This window comes from Maylandia zebra, linkage group LG22, assembly GCF_041146795.1.
Source record: "Maylandia zebra isolate NMK-2024a linkage group LG22, Mzebra_GT3a, whole genome shotgun sequence".
NCBI classification, from domain to species: Eukaryota; Metazoa; Chordata; class Actinopteri; order Cichliformes; family Cichlidae; genus Maylandia; species Maylandia zebra.
The window spans coordinates 26,218,275-26,225,346 of record NC_135187.1 but is presented as its reverse complement, the minus strand read 5'-3'; the positions used below and the strand labels follow the sequence as shown (position 1 = coordinate 26,225,346).

General features: G+C 40.0%; 1 long non-coding RNA gene across 1 annotated transcript; it reads right to left on the bottom strand.

Moving 5' to 3' along the window:
- Positions 1-1,843: 1,843 nt before the first annotated feature.
- LOC143414701 (uncharacterized) lies at positions 1,844-3,975 on the bottom strand. Its single transcript, XR_013095387.1, has 5 exons — positions 3,955-3,975; positions 3,669-3,777; positions 3,001-3,058; positions 2,675-2,832; positions 1,844-2,588 (listed from the first exon to the last, which is right to left on the bottom strand). It is a non-coding gene; the product is annotated as an uncharacterized LOC143414701 (long non-coding RNA).
- Positions 3,976-7,072: the final 3,097 nt, after the last annotated feature.

The following is a 7,072-nucleotide window of genomic DNA, read 5'->3' as shown; positions in this document are numbered from 1 at the left end:
TGATGTGCTGCTTGGGGTCAGACAGGGGTGGATCACCCTTATATTATGGTCTGGCCACCCTTAGAAAGGCCATAACACTAACTAAAATGAAAATTAAAACTAGACTTATAACTGGCTGGTGTCCTTACCAGTGACCTTGGGTCTGAACTGTGGGCTCCTCTTTCCAGGTGTTCGTACTGCCTGAGTGGGACCAAGATGTGCTGTCTTGCCTCTTTTGGGTTTTCTGCATGTTTCTGGCTCAACATGCAAGTATCCACTTCTTGACGTTCGCTGTTGGTTGCAGCCACTTGAGGTTTTTGGGCTCATTTGGGTTCTCAACACTGGGTGACTTTGATGGGAGTGAAAGCATCCTCACAACATAAATCACCACACTACCTGCTTTTGTTTCAGATTTTTTCTTTATCCTTGTTAACATGTTTGGGTACTGGGTTTACCTGTAATGCATTTTGTGCTCCAAAAGCTGTTATTTTGTGCAGCTGTGCTCCAAAAGCTGTTAGCATGACCTTTTTTATCATTAGATTGTGCCACACCAGCATCTGAGAGAAAAGCTTTGAGTTTGATTTTGTGTTTGTGTTTTGCAGGCACTCAGGAGAATAAGTCATGATGTTTCTTGTGTTTGTCATGTTAGTATCTCAGTGCTTGTCAATCACCAGTCAACAGTGTCACCACTGTGAACAACATCCTTCGACTGTTCGAGCCAAAACCTTGGAGAAGTCCCTGCAGCCGCTTCAAAACTCATCACTGAGCTCGATCTCTCTTTTAACACGCTGGAGACAACAATGAAAGATGACTTTCTTTCATATGCTGCTTTGACGGCTTTGTTCGTGAATAACAACAGAATCAAAACCATCCATGAAGAGACATTTCACCCGCTGATTAATTTGGAGAAACGGGACTTCCACAAACCAGTTGGAGACTTTGTCTTCTGGATGGTTTCAGAACCTGATTTCTCTCCACTAGTTCAATCTTTTGGGAAACAAATATACAACACTGGGTCCGGGAAACCTTTTCCTGCCACTGAGGAGCTTGAAGACCCTCCATTTTTGAGGAGCTTTCCTTCAGTCTGTCAGTGAAAGGGATTTTGTTGAACCTTGAAACTGCCGTGACCCTGTCCAAAGACCAGCTGGCCACCTGGCCGGGTCAGTCATGGATATTCACAAATACCCCATAGTACTGGTGGAAAAGACATATCGAGGGAAAATCCATGTTCAGACCATGTTCAGTGTGTCGTGACACTTGCACGATGGAAGAACACACCCACTTGTTGGTGCCAGAAGAGCCACTGAGAAATTATTGTTTTAGCTGGCTCATTACAAGTCGATGGCTGCTCACCTGGAGTAGGATAAAACTCTGGAGCGAATAATTGCCCGATTTTACTGGACAGGAAACTGTTTTAGACTTAGAGCTTTTTATTGTCATTGTGCAGTTTCTTGCACAGTGAAATTGGGTAAGTGGAGAGCATAGAGCCGCTGTATCTGTGCGCACCACCGTCTTGCATTTTTTGCATGTTTGGCTGGTGTCACTTTTGGACTTTGCTACCTGTAGCTAAACATTTGCAGCTAAATCATTTATTTAAAAGCAGAAGCTGCAACTGATCGAGGGAATATTTGTCTGAAAACTTAAACTGAACTCCAAGGGTACCATTGCTCCAGCTCACCATCTTTACCTGAGTGAATCAGTTTGTTGAACAATCTAAATGATTCAGAAACTTCTGTGACATCAACTTAACTAAGGCTCATTACAAATTTCACAAAACACTGCTGAATACTTTTAATATTTTTTTATTAGTTATTTTTGTTTTTGTTGTTATTTTGATTTTAATAAAACAAAATAAAATAAAGAATTAAATCATTTCTTTGGTTTTTTTTATTTAATTTATTTTACAAATAAATTAATAATAATATTAATAATAATAACAACAAATTAGTGCTGTCAGCGTTAACGTCATTTTACTTAATGACGTTAACGCTGACAGCACTAATTTGTTGTTCCCAGAGAGCAAGCCAAACACTGGTCCAGAAAAGGACGATCTCTAGTAGATTTTGTTTTAACCTCCTAGGACCTGGTGTCCACATATGTAGACATAACATTTTGGGTTGTCTAGACCAAAATACAAAATTTTGCTCTTCAAAAACCTGATATCCACTTATGAGGGAGGACATGACACTGCCACTGTTCAATCGAAATTTAAAATGAATGTCCTCATATGTGGATCTCATTCTTTTGAGAAACAAAAAAAAGATAGTCCGAATCTGATGTCTTGGTTTTTACCTTCATCGGGTCCCAATCAACCTAAATGGCACAGAGGAATTAAAAATGCATGCCATGAAAGTTCAGGTCTTAGGAGGTTAAAAATGTCCCTGCTGATGAGACCAGTGAATGTGGGGCGACGGTGGCAAGAAAAAACTCCCTCCTGGAGGAAGAAATCTTGGGAGGACCAGGCTCTCTGGCAGGACCCTCCCTCCTGAGGGCAATACTTACCTATACTTGTCCTCCAGTGTGCGATGGTGGGCTGGGACGACTGCTTTTCCTTCTCAGCATGATGATGACCTTAACTTCCTTCCTTCCTTCCATTTCCTGTTTCAGAACTGAGAATGAAGACAAAACTGGTTAACAAGGTAACAGGACATTTAAAAATTCTCTCACTTCAGGATGAGATGCTGTGTCTTCTTACGTTTCTCTTGTAAAACAGGATGTAGGCCGACTGCTGCTGTTCCTCACAAACTGCAGATCCAGTTGTGTGGAGCACCTGTGCGTCATTATAGGTGAGCCAGCGATCTGATGTAGAGTGCTGACTCTCCTCAGGATGGACAGAACTACAGATGTAGTGTCCTGAAATCACATTAAGACAAATGAATCCAACTTCTGGAAGTCAACTGATTCAAGCAAACAGTGATTTTGACTTAGTGCTTCTTAGAACATCAAAAGCTTTTGTGTGTGAGTCCTTCACTGAAAAGTAGCAAGTTTCATTTTCTGTTTGTCACAAGTCTGTTGTTTTACCTGACTCTGTGCCTCCATAATGACTGATGATGCTGCAAAGACTATAACAGCCACCACCCTGAGAAGGAACAAATCCAAAGAGTGTTAGTTTCATAAAGTCTCACATCAGTGCCATAATTAAGCTGATTTGCTGAGGCTACGTCCACACTAATGCGTTTTCGTTTGAAAACGCATCGTTTTCTCTCCGCTTTGACCTCCCGTCCACACCGAGACGGCGTTTTCCTCAAGGAAAAACACAGCATCTTGAGAACGCTCTCGAAAACGCATACATTTCAAAACGGAGTTGTCCCATCGCAGTGTGGACACTCGAAAACGCAGACTTTCTAAAACGATGACGCATTTTGGTCATGTGATGCAGTCATGTGAGCAATTAAACAAAGATAAGCCGAGTGCATTAGACAGCAGTTGTTTTGATTGCTCTCAACTTTGACAGCCCTAAAAAAGATTAATATCAGTTTGTACATGCTCCGGATAGCTTTTCTTCAAATTCTGTAATTCTCACTCACTTTTGCGCATGCGCAGGACTGGAACGTAAGCGTTTTCGGCCGTTTCAATGCAGACGCACAACTATTTGAAAATGACTGAAAACGCCAGTGTGGACACGGAGTTTTCAAATCTATCCGGGCTAGTGTGGACGTAGCCTGAGACGTTCTGCAGTCTGTTTTTACCTGATTGGATGGCACCACCAAGTCCCTCTGCAGCCTGACGGGGTCATCCACCTTCTTAATCTTGTAGGTTTGTGTAAAGCCAAACCTCTTCAGATGCAAGATCAGAACTCTGGCAGAAAAGAAAAAAAACACAAACAAGGTAGAAAATAAGAAGAATGAGTGTCAAACACAAACAGAAGATGGGAGAAAACGACTGCTCAAGTATTGTCTCGAAGAACTCTGATATTTGATGCGCCACAGTTTGGAAACCTGGTCAGTCGATCAATTCTGATGTGACCTTACTCACCTTGGCAGTGTATCAAAAGACAACTTCAGTTCTGAGGCCGTCCCTCCACAATCACAGCGAAATTCTATTTCTTGTTCCTGAGCAACAGCACAGAGAAAACAGGCTTTATGGTAGAAAGAAATCTCAACATATGCACACACACATGCACACAAACACTAACAAAAAAGGTGTGTTAAGATCGCTGATACGACAACTCTATTGGAATTTGTGATCTTACCTTCAAGTATGTCTCTAACATGTTTATAATAGACCCCTCTGGAACAAGGTCTAGAGACAAGCTGGTGAATTCCTCTTGCTGTGATGATTGGTGACCGCAGCTACACATTTCAGGAGTAACGTAGTTAAAGTAAAGATCAGGTACGTGGAAAAGAGGTATATGAAAATATTGCAACCAGCTCTGCGTTTCTGAAAGACAGGCTTACCTCTTGCATGTCCTCATGTTTTCCATTTTAAAAATGTGATGGTCTTCTACTGGGCAGCTATAACTTTGGCCCAGGAGAGCTGCGTTCCTCTCCAGGTGAGGTGCGAGCCTTTTGACCTCATCGAGGAATAATGTTAGGAATTCATGAGCGTCCTGAAAGAAAAGCAGAGAGATTTAAAACAGTACATCAAAATCAGAAGGTAAAGCAAAAAACGAAATGTCCAAATAGCTGACGCACTTTCTGTGCACTGCCGGTGTATTCAGGAGCTTGACTGCTGAATGCCTTCTTAAAAGCTCTTAGGTGGTGATCTTTAAGGCCATAATCTGTTGACTCGTGACAGTCCCTGACATCAATAAGCCTTCTGTAGAAAGGAAGGGTAAACAGACATTTCTGCTGTTAGATCTCTTTGTTCTTCAGGTTTTTGAAGAAAGTAGAAGGTTGACGTAGCGCACCTTAAGAGCTGAGCTTCTGGATCTGTGCTCCACAAAACCCCCTGACGCCTGATGTCTCTTATGAACTCCTCAATGTTGAGGAGGCTCTGCAGGCAGGAGTTCATGTAGCAGGTGTTTCCGATGTTTGGAAACCTGACACACACGCGCAACGTTTACAGTATCAGTGTAAAATAATTAATTTTCTCCACTTTGACAAAGTGAGTCTTTGTGCACCACGTGTACTCACCCGAAGCAGTCTATAGTCCCAGTTTGACTTTCTATTTTTTTCCCACCGCATGCTACACTGCTCCAAAAAGGTAAAAACACAAACACAAAATTAGGAAAGATGTCAAGATTCTGAGCAGTGTATGCGCATGTATGCATGAGCTTTGAAGTTGAAACATTTTGGAGGACGTCCAAAAGTAGTAAAAAAGATGTAAATACACAAGGTGGAAGAAAAATGCCAATAAAAGGGAAATAAAACAGCTCCAACTAAACCACTGCTATAAATATCTCCAGCAGCATTAAAGAGCGGCGCATTTCTTTACCTCTGATGAGACGTAGAAGGAATTTCCTTCTCTGCCACGTTTTGTTTGTGTAATTTCTGTTTAGAAACAAGAAAACCAACATCAGTAATGGCATAAAACAAACATACCAAGGGAGTCTCTCCATGAAAAGTGTCCAGTTAGAAAATTTGGTATTATTTCATATTATTTATCACTTCAGTGAGCTGTCAGCTCATGAAGCAGATATATAGGAATATCTTTAAATAAATTAAAAACAATTTATTCATGCTTTAAAATGAGTTTTAAAGTTTGTCCTATGAAATACAAAATCCTTCATTTGGTTCTGATCAAAATTCAGTTTTTACAGAAATCATCCATCAAACTTCATTAAAAGATTCAAAAATGCTTATTTACCATAAAAAATATTTAGAGAAACATCCTGCAAGTCTCTTCAAACTTACCTTTCTGTGAAAAAAAAAACTTTAAACATCTTTGAACCTAATTTGAGGACATGGATGTGCTAAATTGCTCTTAATTCTTCGCATTTAACTGTGATGAGTAAATGCTTGATGACAGTGACTCTTTCCATAAAACATACCTTCCAGAATTTAAAAAGAAACCAGCGACACTTTTTTTGTGTCTTCACAGTGTTGCTCTCTGCCTCTGCATCGCTGTCAGTTTGCTGCAGAGGACGAACAAACATAAGTTTATTAAAAAAGTAAAGTCACTTTAAATTAACAAGTGCAATTTAAAGAGAATGTGCATTTCATATGTTTCGTGTAAAAGCAAACCGAGGAACAGCAGAGGTGTCTCCATTTTCTCTTCTTCTTTTGACCATTTTCAGCAACACAAGCATCCGGGATGCTGATGAGGACAAAAGTGTAAATGTTATTTTTCAAAGTGGAAATTTTTAACAAGGAGTACATGCTGGAGATTGCAGATAAAAATTAATAACTGTAATGGAACAAAATCATGTATTTTGTACATTTACACTCCAACTAACATTTACACTCCAACAAGAGCTCCAACTAAACCACTGCTATAAATATCTCCAGCAGCATTAAAGAGCGGCGCATTTCTTTACCTCTGATGAGACGTAGAAGGAATTTCCTTCTCTGCCACGTTTTGTTTGTGTGATTTCTGTTTAGAAACAAGAAAAGCAACATCAGTAATGGCATAAAACAAAGTATATGGTAAGAAAATACAATATCCTTCATTTGGATTCAAAATTCAGTTTTTACAGAAATCATTCAAGAAGCTTCCTTAAAAGTTTCAAAAATGCTTATTTACCATAAGAAAACATTCAGAGAAATGTGCTGCGAGTCTCTTCAAACTTACCTTTCTGTGAAAAAGAAGTTTAAACATCTTTGGACTTGATGTGATCGCAGCCAAAATCTCCTCAGCTTTGCAAAAGTTCAACTGAAAACAAGCAGTCAAAGGTTGTATATTTATAAACTTTCAGCATAGAACGTTCATACCCTGAACAGCAAACATCAGCATTATGATGTATGGGGCTCATTTGCATATTTTGGAATGTATGCTCATTTGAACTGTATGGTGCTCGTCTCCAAGCAACTGCTACAAAATACAGGTCAAGTCAAGTGGCTTTTATTGTCATTTTAACCACGTGCAGAGGTACTGTACAGAGTGAAATGAGACCGCGTTCCTCCGAGACCCTGGTGCTATATATGACATATACGGACAAACCCAGGACTACATAAAGTGCAGTGTGCATAAATTGCAAAAATAAACAAGACAA